Genomic DNA, 14,458 nt, shown 5'->3' with positions numbered 1-14,458 from the left:
AAATACATCTAGTTTTATGTCTTGTTCTACATCCATCATGTCACGATTATTTTCTGAGACTCTTCACAATGCCATATGAAACAGTGTCAAAAGCCCTAAAATAACACAAAATATATCATATGCTTTATCTTTTTTTTTCTGCAAGGCTTTATATTAACAAGAAATTACATTGATTTCTCACATTTACTCTTTATACATCTCTCTAGGTCATAATTTGTTTCCCTGATTCCTGAAATGTCTTATAAACATTTTTCACATTTCAATGTTTTACTAAAAATTGATATTAAGTTAAAAAGACCACAATTCCCAGAACCTGTTCCCCTTCCTTCTCCCTTCATTTTTAAAAATAGGCACTCCGTGCTTTTCCAGAATCACCCGTGAAGCCTGATGGCATGACAGTTAAATCTGGAAAAGTTCAGGAGAGAAGATAACATAGAAATGAGGCAAGTTACAGTCTTGAGTGGAATATCTGGCTGTTTTGCTACAGAGGGGAAAGGCAGTGAAATTAAAACATAGATGGAGACTTGTTCACTTCCTACCTAGTGTACATGAACAATATCCCAATTATATCTGAGTATTTTTCTCCTTTTCTATCTTGTAAAATACTTAATGAGAGATTAGTCAAAAATTAAACATGCAGAGCCTCTGAAACACTCACTTTCTCCCTTGAAAGATTGCTAGGCAAAGGGCTGGCTGATCAAAGCACCCTGATCTGTAACAGAATCAGTTACAATCACTTTAATAATCTCTTAATGAAGCTTTCCAAGAAAGCTGGCATCATAGCATCTCCACCATTCCACCCTCATTGTTGCCCTATTCAAAAACCCATCATCAGAAGATATCTCTTTTCCTCAATTAAGCCATTCAAAAACACGGACATAAGGAGAATGAGTCTTCCCAGCTAATAATATGTTTCGGGTTAGTATCTTCCTACCCTGCAATACAGGCCTTTTGTCTTCATTAAGGATTTAGAATGGGAAATATGCTCTTAGTCAAATAAGGAAAAAAAAAATACAACCCACGCTTCTGTGGCAGATCACATGAATGGCAGCAGGAGGTAGAGTACATTGGAGGCAAGCAGCAGTGGGAGAAAGGAAATGGGAATCAGCTTCTGCCATTTAAAAGTCACAATCTGAAATGCCATCAGATGACTTTTCTAGCTGCCTCTCCACCAGTCCCTGCCCCAGCACTCATTCTTCCAAATGATGCCTAAATTCAAGGACTAGAAACTGTGTGATCATCTACAACCCACAATTCAGTGCAGAGGAAGGATTCACCAAGTATCCCATTCCCATATACTCCTGTCCAGTGGCATCAGGGCAAAATGCATTCTGTGGGGCTATAACACACACCCCTTGAATGAAATACTGGAGACACCATATAGCTTTCCTCCCATGTTGTTTCAAACGCTCTACAAATGAACCACCTTTCAGAAAATCCTGCTGACATGCCTTCTTTAGTCTCTTACCACAAATTCAAAGGCTGGATGTCCTCACTTTGGCATACTTTCGTGTACACATTAAAACTCATGGTTTTTATACCAGAACTATTACAGGGTAATGCCTACACAATGAAGAACCATTTTTCACACAGGGCCTCTATTTGTTCAAGTGTACTTTGAAAGGAGCACCACCATCTCACAAGCAGACTTTGTATGCTAATAAAGACAGGAATCCTCAAGCTGACTTACAATAAAAAACATTTGGCTCGTAACATTTAGTCATAACTGCACAATCTACACTTCTGAATATGTAGGATTGGCTATGATAAACTCTTTTGCATTACTGCAGCAATATCACATGGATTGTATTGAAAGAAAATTATGGAGAAGGCTGCAACACTTTCTATATATCAACACACATTACCTGGAGGCCTCTGTTCCTTGGTTAAAGGCTGTATTTCATTTGCCTCTTCCCCCCCCCCCCCCATATATATATACACATACACAAACATGTATATATAAATATATATATATATTTAAATATATATATATATAAAACCCATGGTCTGTAATTTCACACAATAGCAAAAAATTCCGAGTTTATGGCTTTTCCCATAACAATCAAAATAAATTCTGAATTAAAACCAAAAAAAGGAGGATCATATTGATCAGTTACAGTGTCTGGTAAGAGCCAGGCAAGAGGGAAATGCTACAAAGGATCCTTAAGGCACACGTGCCCTTTCTCCACTCCTCTAAATATGCATACCTATAATTGGAAGAGAGGGGTCTGAAGTATCCCTGAGGGACAGAAATAAAAAGATACAGTTCAAAAGGCTGGAAATAGGTGGAGGGGAGAAGCCTGTATGTTTAACCTCAGTTTCTTAAGGCAAGAAGCAATGTAAATCTTACCTTGACTTAAATATCACAAAACAGAATCGAGCCCAAAAATTGTAGAATTTATTGCAAGAAAAGAGAAGAAAACCTGAAACCCTGCTTTTTCTAGTCCACTTCCCTACCAAAGCAAGGTTGTACATTTTTTTTTCTAGTGCTTTCTGAAGTCTAATTTTAGGTGTCCCAAATAACGTGGCTTTTATTATTTCCCTTGGGAAGCTCTTTCCCAGTCAAATAACTCTTTTAGTTCAGATTGCCTGACACACAGCCTAATTTCTCCTTCTCCTAGTTTGATCCCATTTGCACTCCACTGCAGATGACTATTTTGCATTAACATGCAAAATAGTTTCTCCTACTGCTCAGCATCAGCTTTGTGGAATATAAGCACTGTAATTCAAAAGTACATTTGCAAAGACTTGTTATACTTTTGGAGTTGTTTTACTTCTCACAAGGCAGTGAACTTTTCATCAGTCAGAGAACGTTATTACTCTTTGATCTCAAAACAATTGGTCTTCTTTTGTTCTGTTGGTAAGGGTAATTTTGAACCTGGTAATTTCAGGTGTCACAGATTGTTCTTTGTGTGCTCTCACTGCATGTGCTTGAATAGCAGCTGGGTTTAAGAACAAGACTGCAGTCATCAATGTAAGAACTCAAGCTCCAGATTTCTGAAGGCCCAAATAAAGTCTTCACCCAGACTTTAATTTGAAGTGTCAGACAAGAATGAGGAGGTGCAGATCTTTCTTCTTCATGGATGGCTCTCTCAAACTCGTGCTGGATTTGCCTGTGGGAAACTCAAAATCTCTGCCTAAACTTTTCTGTAGCTTTGGTCTCACTTTGTTCAGCTGCCAGACATGCACATACTCTGATCCAAATTCTTCCCAAAGGTCTCCTCCTGAAGCATCACTGCCACAGCCTCAGTGCAGGGCTCACACTAAAACAAAATCCTGCTGGGAGCAGAGATCCACACTAAGAAACAGTGTATTTTGTACAGCAGCTCATGTCTCCTGCCACACTGACATTCAGCAGAACCAACCCAGGTATGCCTGCAAAAACTATTCTAAAATACCTTTACCCATCAAGGAAAGGGAAGGCATGAAACAGCTGTACCTTTAATTGAGTATAATGTCTAGAAGGGGAAAAGACAGAGGGGAAAAAAATCACAATTATTTAAATGTGCATAATATGCATTTATGTACTAAAACAACTCTGAATACGGGTATTTTTTAAATGGCCAATGTCCTTATGTCTTTAGGTGGTAAAGTCATTAACATGAAACAGCACAGTTGGAATTAAAAATCTGACCCTTATAACCAAATTGGAGAAAGGACTGCAAAATAACACATTCATTAATACTGGGTTTGCAATCCCTGCAGCTGCACACTCTGAAGTAGGTAATTCAGCTTTGGAGAAATGTACAGGTTTTCTTCCTTCAAAGCAAAGGCTGGGGGAGATATTTCAAAGGTGTGCAGGAGAGCTTATCTATAATATTGGTCTTACTTTCCTGATTAAAAACTGAAGGAAGAAAGTAGACCACAAACTGGTTTTATATTTTAATCAACTTTTATATAATCAAATATGATTTCCTGATTAACTGTAGTGTTCTGAATTATAGCTTTTGACTCCTTATATTTCAACAGAAAAGTCAAATAATTTCAAAATTACCTATGAAAAAACAGCATCAATAAATATTTGCTCAACTTTCATGATATCAAAAGACAATTAGCATAATTGTTTAATTAGCAAATTGCCCATTTTCTCCTGTGAAACATCACTGAAGAACAGCTGAAATCACTGGTATGAGATCTCCACAGATCTTTTAAAGACAGTACAACACATGCAGATACAGGGAAAATGAAACCAGAGAACAGTAGATGTATGTTACACAGATCAACTTTCCTGCTGTCACTATCACACAACTGGAAAAGACTTGGAAAAAGCTTCTATTTGGAATGAGCAGGTCTAGATTCTAATTTTAAGGTAATCGAACCATTTAATATTCGAGCATTGGATGCTACATTTTTTTCTTCTTTTTGGAGTGTGAATGAATTTTTTTGTTTAGAGAACCCAACAAGAAAGAATCATGATAAAGTCTCTGAATATCTTGTCTCTTTTTCACCCTACAATGATAACCCCATTCACAAAATAATTGATAGTCTCTGCTGTGTTTGAGACATTTAAGAACTGTGCAGAACTGTCAAACTGTTAGAATCTTCATTTAGAGCAGGAAGGCAAATACCCATACATATATCCATCTTATGTATATGTATATATTAAGACTTCCACATGTATATTCCCACAGCTGGCTAAGAAAGCTCCAGCCTTTCACCATCTAAGAGTTGTACATCAGAATTGAGTACAACTTGAGAGAAATTTCTGCTCTCAGTCACCATTTACATCACTGCTACTTAAGGCAGAATCTGACTTTTTCAATTCCATTGGAGTATGCAAACCTTAAGGAAGGGCTCTTTCTCCATTAAATACCTGATGAAACACTTCCAAGCAGCATTTGTCTTCTACAGGGTCTGTAGGACTGTCTCACAGCACGTAACAGTATCCTGAATTTAAGCCAAGGACTGTAAGTTCCCCTCAGCTTGGACTATTTCCACCAGGCTTAATGCAGTTAAGGGCTGCTTCCCCTTTCTGCCTGAAAAAAGCCCAGCATGACTCTTATTCTGTCAGAAGCCTGATAAAATTGCCACAAACTGTCCAGGGCTGACCCAGCAGGGACTACAGGAATGTGAAGACGCCTTGCTTCCATGTGTGCTGTGGGCAGATCTCTGCTGAGTTCCCTGTGGTGCTGAGGCCACAAATTACAGTGCTGTTCCTCGACAAACCTCCCTTCAGAGGCAAAGCTGCACAGATGACTTCACATCCCTACATATGACTATTTCAGGGTGTAACTTCCTCTGCTCCGTGGGGATCTGTCAGAGAAGACTGATTGTAAGGGAACTGAATAAGATAATTCATCATCCTTTTTAAAATAGGGAGTAAGAGGAAAGAACAACACATACCAAGAAGAAATATGTTGTGCCTATAGTAGCAGTGTTAACCTGAAGTTAGAGAGCCCAAAGACAAATGAGGTAAATTAGAAGTAATTAGGACTTGCACAAAGACATAACTTTTCAAAGGAAACAATTTATACAAAGGGTTTCCTTGAAATTAATACTGCATCATCCACACAAAGACAGTCATGGCTTGTTTCACTGCCAGCTATAAAAACAATGGTGAATTTGCCATTAGCAAAGTTAATCATTGGCCTAAGCTAAAGAAAGTGCAGCTCAGTAGACATTCAAGGTCACAGCCACATTCTGAAGACAACAGTTTACCCTTATACTCCTCAAGAGTATCAGTGTGAGGAGCTTTGAAAGGAGCACTGCCATCTCACAAGTAGGTAGTATATGCTAATAAAGACCGGAATCTTCAAGCTAACTTACAATAAAAAACATTTGGCTTGATCTCTCTCTGTAGAGATAATTTGATGTTTCAGGTTAACATTTGCAAATTTTGCAGCCTCTGCTAAGAAACTAATTGTATGTTTTCACATAATTATTTATGATCTATTTCTTTATAGTTATTCATATATTTATTGACTATAATTTTTATAGTACAGAGTTATTTAAAATGTATACCTGTACACAGAATGGTTTCCACAAAAAAAAAATTCCAAACATTGTTTAATCAATTCCCTTAACAGAAGAAAGTTTTGCTTTCTAATTAAGTAGCTAGCATCAAAATGAAAAATGCAAACAAGGCAGTAGTCAACATACTGTTCTTCTATATTTGCTACAGACAGCTCAAACCTTGTTTTGAAATGCCAGTCAAGTAAAAAGAATTTGCAAATATGGGTGTTGGAAGACTAGAGGACTTCAAAAATCCAGTTCTTAAATAATTGTGAAATTTCCACTTTCAACCACATGATATTTTATCAGAAGTCAAATTTTCACAGCTTTACATCTTGAAAAGATAAATTGATAGAAACCTGCATGCATGTCATATCAGGCTGATAGCTATCAGCTTAAAAAACAGTCTAATACTGTCAATGCAAGAAAAATAAATTCTGCAATTCAACATCCACCATGCTTTTCAATAATACAGCTTGAGGCCCCAGCATGGACTGTGGTCATTGTACGTGCTAAGGAGAATTGTCTTTCACAAGGGATGTAAAGGGATGCAAATGATCTGGTCACCCGCAGGAATGAGTTGTCAGGGAAATCCTCACCTCAAAGAAAGAATGGGAAATTTTGATTCTGGTTTTCAGTGAAATTGTGATTACTTAATTTCCATTCCGGTAGTAAAAAGTTAGCCCTAATGGCCTAACAAATTAAACTATAACTTCTGAACATTCATTCTCACTTTCATGCCCTTTTCTGTCAATCCTGTTGAAGCTGCTGTCCTGTTTCAGTGATATAATTGATAGCTACATCTCAGATGTTCTTTACACCTGGATAAGGCTTCCATACTTACAAGTACATAACTAGAAATTCCTATGTTATTAAGAAAGCCTTGTTATGCTACCATAACATTGCATTTTTGCTGTTTTAACTAACTCATTGTTCTGAAAAAATAATATGCAATATGTTCTTATTCTCCCTTAAGCATCAAAGCTTATCTCAAACTGCCTATGTGCATAAAGGTGTAAATATGCTTTCTTGTACAGAAAATTGTTGGCTGTTTTTAAAGGCAGTGCACAGAGTACCTAGCTCCAATCTTACATCCATTTACTCAGGACAATGGGTTTACTTTGTACAATGAACAGCAAATTGCAGTCATTTGCAACTGCAACAAAAAAAATTCCTGACAAAAGATGTTTTGATTTGCAGGCCTAGTTCTGAATTGCTAATAAAACAAAGTGCTGAGAAAAAAACAATGTGAGTTTATTAAATTGATGTTTCAGCCCTCTGAGTTATTAAAGGTCTTAATTGGCAATTCCTTGGGAAAGGCATTATATTTAGAGAGGAAATTGTGATTGATACCTACCTGTACACATGGTGTAACCAATGAATATCAGGGATTCAAAAATACTCAACTAACTGCTGCCTGATGAAGAAGGAAAATTATTCTAGGGATTAGATGGCAATAGAAAAATTTTTGCATTTGTATCTATCATAGGTGCAAAAGAGAAAAGTGGTTTTCTTTGAGCAGTTCTGAAATATTCTTGTAGAGCAATCAGTATCTGCTACCATCAGATGAAGCAGGTTAAAGATGAGGACTCACTTGTTTCCATGAATTCTGGTGTCAAGTTTTATGCTGGCTTTGGACTTCAGCTTTCATATTAACCAGCCTGGATCTTGCCCATCCTCTTTCTTTATTTCACTTTCGAATATTTCTCCCCTTTTCTAGTGGTTTACCAGTCTCTCCATTCCCACTCCACTTTCTTTGCCCTTGTCACCATTCACTGCACCTTTTGCCTGCTGTTGATGCAAGGCAAGGCAAGAAGAGGCATTTCATTTAAAAAGTAGAGTTGTCTGCCCTGGGAAAAGAAACACTGCACATAGAGTAAAAGTAAGTAACTCTACATGATGATACTAAAGGTTCAGCACAGACTACTAATACTGAGAAAAACAGAAGAAATGTAGAGCTAGGCTGGTCCAGCTCTGAAGAAACTGACAGAATGTGATTCTAGGAGATATGAGGATGTACATCCTGACTAGAACTGGTAAGTATTAATGCAAATGTACAAAACTCCACTTGATGGATTGGATAAAAGATTGAAATACTGGAGAAAAACAAGCATGTCAAACAGTCTGGGTAGAGGAAAGGAGCAGAGTAACCACGGCATACTCATTTTGCAACTACTCCAGGCCTTTGCAGCTCTTGGTACAGTCTGTTCAGAGCAAGCCCAAGTAGCCCCACGGGACTGCATAATTTATCCTACTGTTAAGTCAATGTAAACTCATGATCACTTGATCCAAGGATATTTTGTACAATCTGCTGTTGCATAATTTCCTTGCTACTTAGTAATTTCAAGGCTAAAAAAGACTTTCATTCTGTATTAAATGCCCTGTTAGGCCCCATATCTATCACTCACACAGTACTTTACAGAGGTAGTCCCCACCCCCTCTACCAATTTACTAATCTGGGGGCTAATCAATCTCTTATTTTTTTTATGTCAAGTTTTCCTTTGTTTTCAGTACAAGTGAGATCAGTTCTTTAGGCTTTAACTCTGAAAATACTCCAGCATATATGATCTGCAGCAACATAAGAAGCATCACTAACATGTTAAGCTGTTCACACTCATGCAACTGACCAATAAAAGCAACTTTCTGTCCAAATCCCAGGCAGAATTTGAAAGATATTTTTGCAGTAATTTACACTTCCCAAAGTGAAGCAAACATTCCCTCTGAAAAGAAATTGCTAAAACCTCAGTCTGTTTTCCTGGTATATAAACCTGGCTTGCCTTTTATGCACCTCATGATTTTCCTTATGTGTCTACTCAACTAACACAGCAGATCTACAGATTTTGAATGGATATAGTGGTTTTTATTTTCTTCCTTAGCATATAAAAAATGTGTAACTGACTTGGACAAAAGCCAAAAGCCTGTCAGGATTATTTTATACACATCAGTAGTGCTGCTGCATACATATTTTTCTCTCACACAAAACTATGCCACTTAGGAAAGTAGTAACATAACAGCTTTAAAACAATAGGGTATGAAAGAGGAACAAAAGACTGCAAGACCTCCTTTGAGATTCAGTACTATATTCTGTTCTTCTCTTTTTTCTTTGTTACTTATAATGAAAAGAAGAAAACCTGATATAGCGACTAGAAGTTAAATGGTATAGCAGTCATTTACAGACCTGTGTATGGCTTGTGAAAGGCACCAACACAAAGGGGTTACTATCTCTAAACCTATTCATTCACTTCCTTCATTTTACCCCTCTCTTATAAATGAAGCAGAAATGCTATGATTTCTAGCCAACACATCCATTTATCAAGGCAGTCATGGTAGTTGCCACCAGGGTAAATGGAGTATATAGAATATCCATTACACAGAAGCTGCAGAGCAGACACATTTTGTTTAGTTTTCTTAGACACTTGTAAGAACAGGGTCAAGACTGAGCAAGCACTTTCATGCTGAATTTTCTGTTCTTATGCTTAGTGAATTTAATAATGTAGGGACTTTTGGCCCAATTTTCCCCCACTTTTCACTTTAGCACTTACACTGTAGCTATAGCATAGCTGCTATGATGCTCTGCTCTGCCTGGGCTGGCTGCAGAGCGACACCATTCGCACCACAGAGAGTTATCTATTTGTAACAACAGGGAAAGATGACACAGGGTCAATGCACAGAAGAATTAGGCTCTCCATGCATGATCTTATTTGAGAGAGAGATATTTCTGGTAGTGAAATCCGCTTCAGCTGTTGTTTCAATTACCATGGCATGAAAATATGCTTTTTGCATCTTGTGAAAATCCTTTAGCTGTTTCACATTCTTTCAAAGCAATCAAAAGACAGCTTTACAGCTGTCATGTATGTAATACTGAATGAGTCTACTTCACAATACTCAGAAGTGAAATTAAGGTAGGTGTATTAAAAAAAATTACAATTTTGTCTGAAAATACAGTTTCTTTCTTTCCAGTCTGGAAGCCACAAGGACATTTTATTCTGTTTGCAAGTATAGCACTTTTTATATCTCTGTTCATCCTGGCTATGGAGCCACCAGACAACCCTGATGCAGAATGACCACAGATAAAAAAGCAACTATGAAGTACCATTAAGGTTTTGCTACTATATGCCCATTTTCAGAAAGGTCCAGTCTCTCAAAGACAGTAACTACTTTGTGTAAGAACACAGACTAATTGAGGAAGATCTATAAGAACAGTGTTAAAGGCAGTCCAGAAAGCTGCATCTCAAAACTGCATAGCAGCCACTGGTAACTCAGTGTAATGTGAGTACTAAAGACTTCTTGATAAAAGACTTTACTGGGTATCTCACTTGATTGTTATGTTTATTTAGATACTAATTTCACATACACTCTGAGGAAGATGGGAATTTTTATTCTGGCACAGCAGACCCTAGCATCATTTCCCCAAAGCTTCAGCTTTTCATCTGTGAACTCATTTATTAGAACTTAAATGAACTGCATAAAATACCCACGTAATAATGCAGCAGATGCTCACACACATGCAGGATCAGTAACTTACAGGGCAAGAAAGCTGAGCCTGTCCAGTCTCACCTACTTTGCATGACTGAACAGAACTAGTCCCAGCCACAGAGCACAGTGAAGAAAAGCTTCTACAAAAGCAAATGTGTCTGAAAGCAGAATGTAATTATTATAGGTGCGTTATGACTTACAAACAATGAGATTTTATATTAGGCTTTTTACTGTTTTGCTTCTCTTTGGAGCTAAAATATTTTAAAATATTAATACTAAACTTTTTAATATTTAACATAAGTTAATTTTTTTTAGATGTAAAATAGTAAATTGTGTTATTCTACTTTGGAGTTCTCAACATCTCTCTCTTAAAATGCGCAAATATTTTTCTATTTGTTATGACTAAGATATTATTTTCTGTTCAAGGTCTTCTTTTCAGAGGACAATGAGTTTCCCAAAATATGGACCTCATCAAGCAATAAAATTACTAAGCATAAAGATAATAATGCTAATAACTATTAGCATGTGGCTATATCCTGTTAGGACATTCAGCAAACAGTGCTGACTTTTATGGAGTGATTGCTAAGATGTGACAGTGCTATGTTTTGATTTACTTTTAACAAACCAACTATCTAAATACTTTCTGCAAGTTCAGATTTAGTAGTCATTATGTACAGACTCCAAACATTGACTGTACACTCCCCTACTGCAGAAACAGAAACTGAGATGTTACAGGATCTTTATTTATATTTCCTCTTGTAGGTGCGGAAGGAGTGAGAGAAAAAAAGAGGAAGTTGCTTTGTATTATACAATGATTTGATAAATACAGTTATATGTTGCTCTTTCCAGTGCAGTACGATCACAGAATCTGAATTTCAAGTGCATCTCAATTATTTTCAGGCATAGATCCAAACCAGCAATAACTTGAGCGCTGTAGCTAATGAATTAAACATTGCATCTGCCCCTAAGCAACCAAAGTCTGTATGCAAAGCTGGTCAAACTATTTATACACCCCTGTCTTTAGAGAATCTATATCCTTTATTAAAAATGATATAGATTCCTTTTTAATAGATATATTTAAAAAGACAAATAAAAAAAGTTTCATACTTATATTGCAAGCCCCATTCCCTAACCTGCATCTTCTATAAGAAAAACATCAACTCCCACAGCATTCTTTCTGGTTATGAGTCTAACCCAGACTTTGCCATCATCATCTACAGCAAAACAGCCAAAGCAGTCTATCAATTAAAAAATACACACTTACACAATCTGCTTTAAGGGTCCCACACTGAGCTCCTCATATGTTATCTTGCACATGGAAGCCAGTACCTGACAGCAAAGCAGACTCAACCTTTCCACCGCACGCAGGGCAATGTCCCGTACGAGCCGCGGGTGGCAGCAGCGCCTGCACCGCCTGCGCATTCCAGCCGGGACAACTGTTTTGGGTCACAGGTTCATGCAGTGAACGGGAACCATCCCCACGCACACAAGTGCCTAACAAGTGTCCCAGCCCCGACTGCCATCACGCAGGGAAGTTGCATTCATTTCCTTGATAATGTGCCCTATGGCTTGTCCTCCAGTACAAAGCACGCAAAGTGAAGATGTTAACAAAGATTATACAAGCACATGTTGTGAAATGAACAGGAACTTGTACTGCATACACAGATGGAGAAACTGAAAAACACTGATTGTATCAGGAAGCAGTTCAACGACTTGATTCATGCAGCGTGCACACTACAGGTATCACTGCTATCACAGTTTCAGCAATATGCCACTGTGTGAATCAGCAGGAGCACTCGCAGATTTTAGCCCATAAATCCAGACTGCTCCAAGACTGTTCTGTGTGGAAATCATCAAACTTTACCTTATATCAATGTTTCCTCTCCTAAATCAGACTTATTTTGCTATCTTTCAGAAACCTCGCTTACTAATATTCCACTTTCAGAACCAAAATAAACAAAAACATGCTGGTCTCATGTATCCTCCCTGTTCTCAAACTCCCGAATTTCTTTAGCGACACAAGCCCAGTCCCCCTTTGCAACCCCAGAGATGCAGGCTGTCACATAACCCATCTTCCCTATGTCTTTGCAAACTTCGAGCATATCCAAACAAATAAAAAAACTGCGTGCTACCCTTTACCAACACATTCCCTGTCGCTCTGAATTAGCGTCAGCAGGCTGATGCGAATGTCACTAGATTTTATTCTCAATTTTACCCATGTTAATTATTATTAAACCTTTAAGAGCTTCTTTCCAACATTTCTTCAGCATTCCCCCTCCAATATGTAGACGAATATTTAATACACGGTACTTTTCACAATCACTCGGCCCCGTTTTCTCGGCTGACCTATTCCAGCACATCTACTTCAAGGACGAGAACTAGGAAAAAAAAAAAAAAAAACCAACAAAAACTTCTTGCCATCCACCTCCGCCGGAGAACAACCCTCTGCTTGACAAAACAGAGCAGCACCGCGCACAGCCCGTGCCTGACCTCAGCCACGCTTCCTCCTCCGCCGCCGGGAGTACGCGCATCCCGGGGGCGCGGGTGGCGCGGTCACCCCGTGCCCTCGCTGCCCCGCCGGCCGGGGCCGGGGCCGGGGCCGGGGCCGGGGCCGGGGCCGGGGCCGGGGCCGGGGCCGGGGCCGAGCCGCAGCACCAACTTTGCCCGCCGAGTCGTCTCTGACCCCGCGGCACCGGGGAAGTCCCGGCCAGAACCGAGGGAAGGCGGCGGCCGCGCCCCCGCCCGGCGCTCCCGGCTGGCCGAGCTGTGAGGGGCCCGGGGGCGCCGGAGACCCCCGAGGACCCCCGGGGACCCCCAGCCCAGCCCAGCCTCGCCCCGCCGTGCCCACCTGCTCGGCGCCGGTGCCGTCGGGGCCGGGGCGGCTCCTCCCGGGCAGAGGGCGCCAGGTACGGCGGCCGCCCGTCTCCCCCGGCGGGGGCGGGGAAAGGAGGGCAGGGATCTTAGGATCCCGAGGGAAAAAAGCCCGCCCCGGACTTCACGAGGGAATAAAAATAAATGTATATATTTAAAAGTAGTAATTTAACACACATGCACACACATAAACACCCCGCCCACCCGCGGGCCCTGCTTTCCATCCCCACTCCTGGAGCGCGGCAGCTTTGGTGCGAGGGTGAAGTCCAGCTGCAGCCTGGCACACCCTCCCACATGCTGGTGCCTCGGCAGAGCCAAACCTATTTTTAAAAGCCCACGTGAATGCCACAATGCTGCCCCATGGCACGGAGAAAAGATGACACTACCCTGTCCCCCTGCCCAAACAGGTCCACCTGCCAAAACACTTCCACCCTGCAGTGCCCTTGCACTTGGAGCTGGCTGGGTAGCCTTGGCTTTTGTACCCCTGATTGTGCACTAGGAAAAAAAAAAAAAAAAAAAAAAAATCTTGTTTTCTTCTGGATTTATTCCAAGGCTGCTTGAAGATGGGAAAGTTTAAGTCTTGCCCTAATGAGCCTTCCAAGGAACTTGCAGTAGAACAGCCTTCTAGACAGCTGAAGGAATGGGGCACGCCGAGTTTGTCATGTGCGAGTGCCTCAGAAATGATGATGCTGATGAATAAGTTAAAAATCATAATGTGGGCTCTGGTCTGCCAGTAGCCTTTGGATGGTGTTTTCAGATGGCTGAGAGGCAAGCCCATCTTCACAGGATTTCTCTGAAAATTTCTGCCTTGCTTTTTATAAAGCCATCCAGACAAATCAATGTCACTTGGACCTGAATGATGGCAATGTCAGCCTGAGATTGGTGGAAAGTCAGCAATGGGCTGTTGTGGCACTTCTGCTCATCAGGGCAAGGGCACAAAAATCAGTGCTCTAGATCTTCATGTCCTGTCTGTCCAGAGGTGTGAGTTTGATTTATTATTCTGAAAATACCCTCCTGATTGCTTGCCTGACTAAATAATTTTCAGTCATAAGTATCTGCCCCAGTTGCTTCCACAGCAGTCGGGGAGCTCTAAACCCATTTCCAGCTTGTCACTAGTTTGAACTTCAACACAAAAAACAAAGCCAAGAGGGTCATAGGT

General features: G+C 40.0%; 1 protein-coding gene across 6 annotated transcripts in view; it reads right to left on the bottom strand.

Moving 5' to 3' along the window:
• The window catches only part of WIPF3 (WAS/WASL interacting protein family member 3), a 38,792-nt gene extending 25,103 nt beyond the window's left edge, over positions 1-13,689 (bottom strand). For 2 of the 6 annotated variants that reach the window (XM_041714462.2, XM_072925671.1), the window contains exon 1: positions 13,277-13,689. The gene's annotated coding sequence lies outside the window, so the exon portion shown is untranslated. Of the gene's footprint in view, positions 1-11,692; positions 12,897-12,918; positions 13,256-13,276 lie in introns of those variants that run through there. The other 4 variants (XM_072925670.1, XM_041714463.2, XM_041714461.2 and 1 more) reach the window with 4 other exon arrangements.
• Positions 13,690-14,458: the final 769 nt, after the last annotated feature.

Source organism: Taeniopygia guttata, chromosome 2 (assembly GCF_048771995.1).
Source record: "Taeniopygia guttata chromosome 2, bTaeGut7.mat, whole genome shotgun sequence".
NCBI classification, from domain to species: domain Eukaryota; kingdom Metazoa; phylum Chordata; class Aves; order Passeriformes; family Estrildidae; genus Taeniopygia; species Taeniopygia guttata.
The sequence above is the reverse complement of the archived record's forward strand: the minus strand, read 5'-3'. Positions and strand labels throughout refer to the sequence as shown.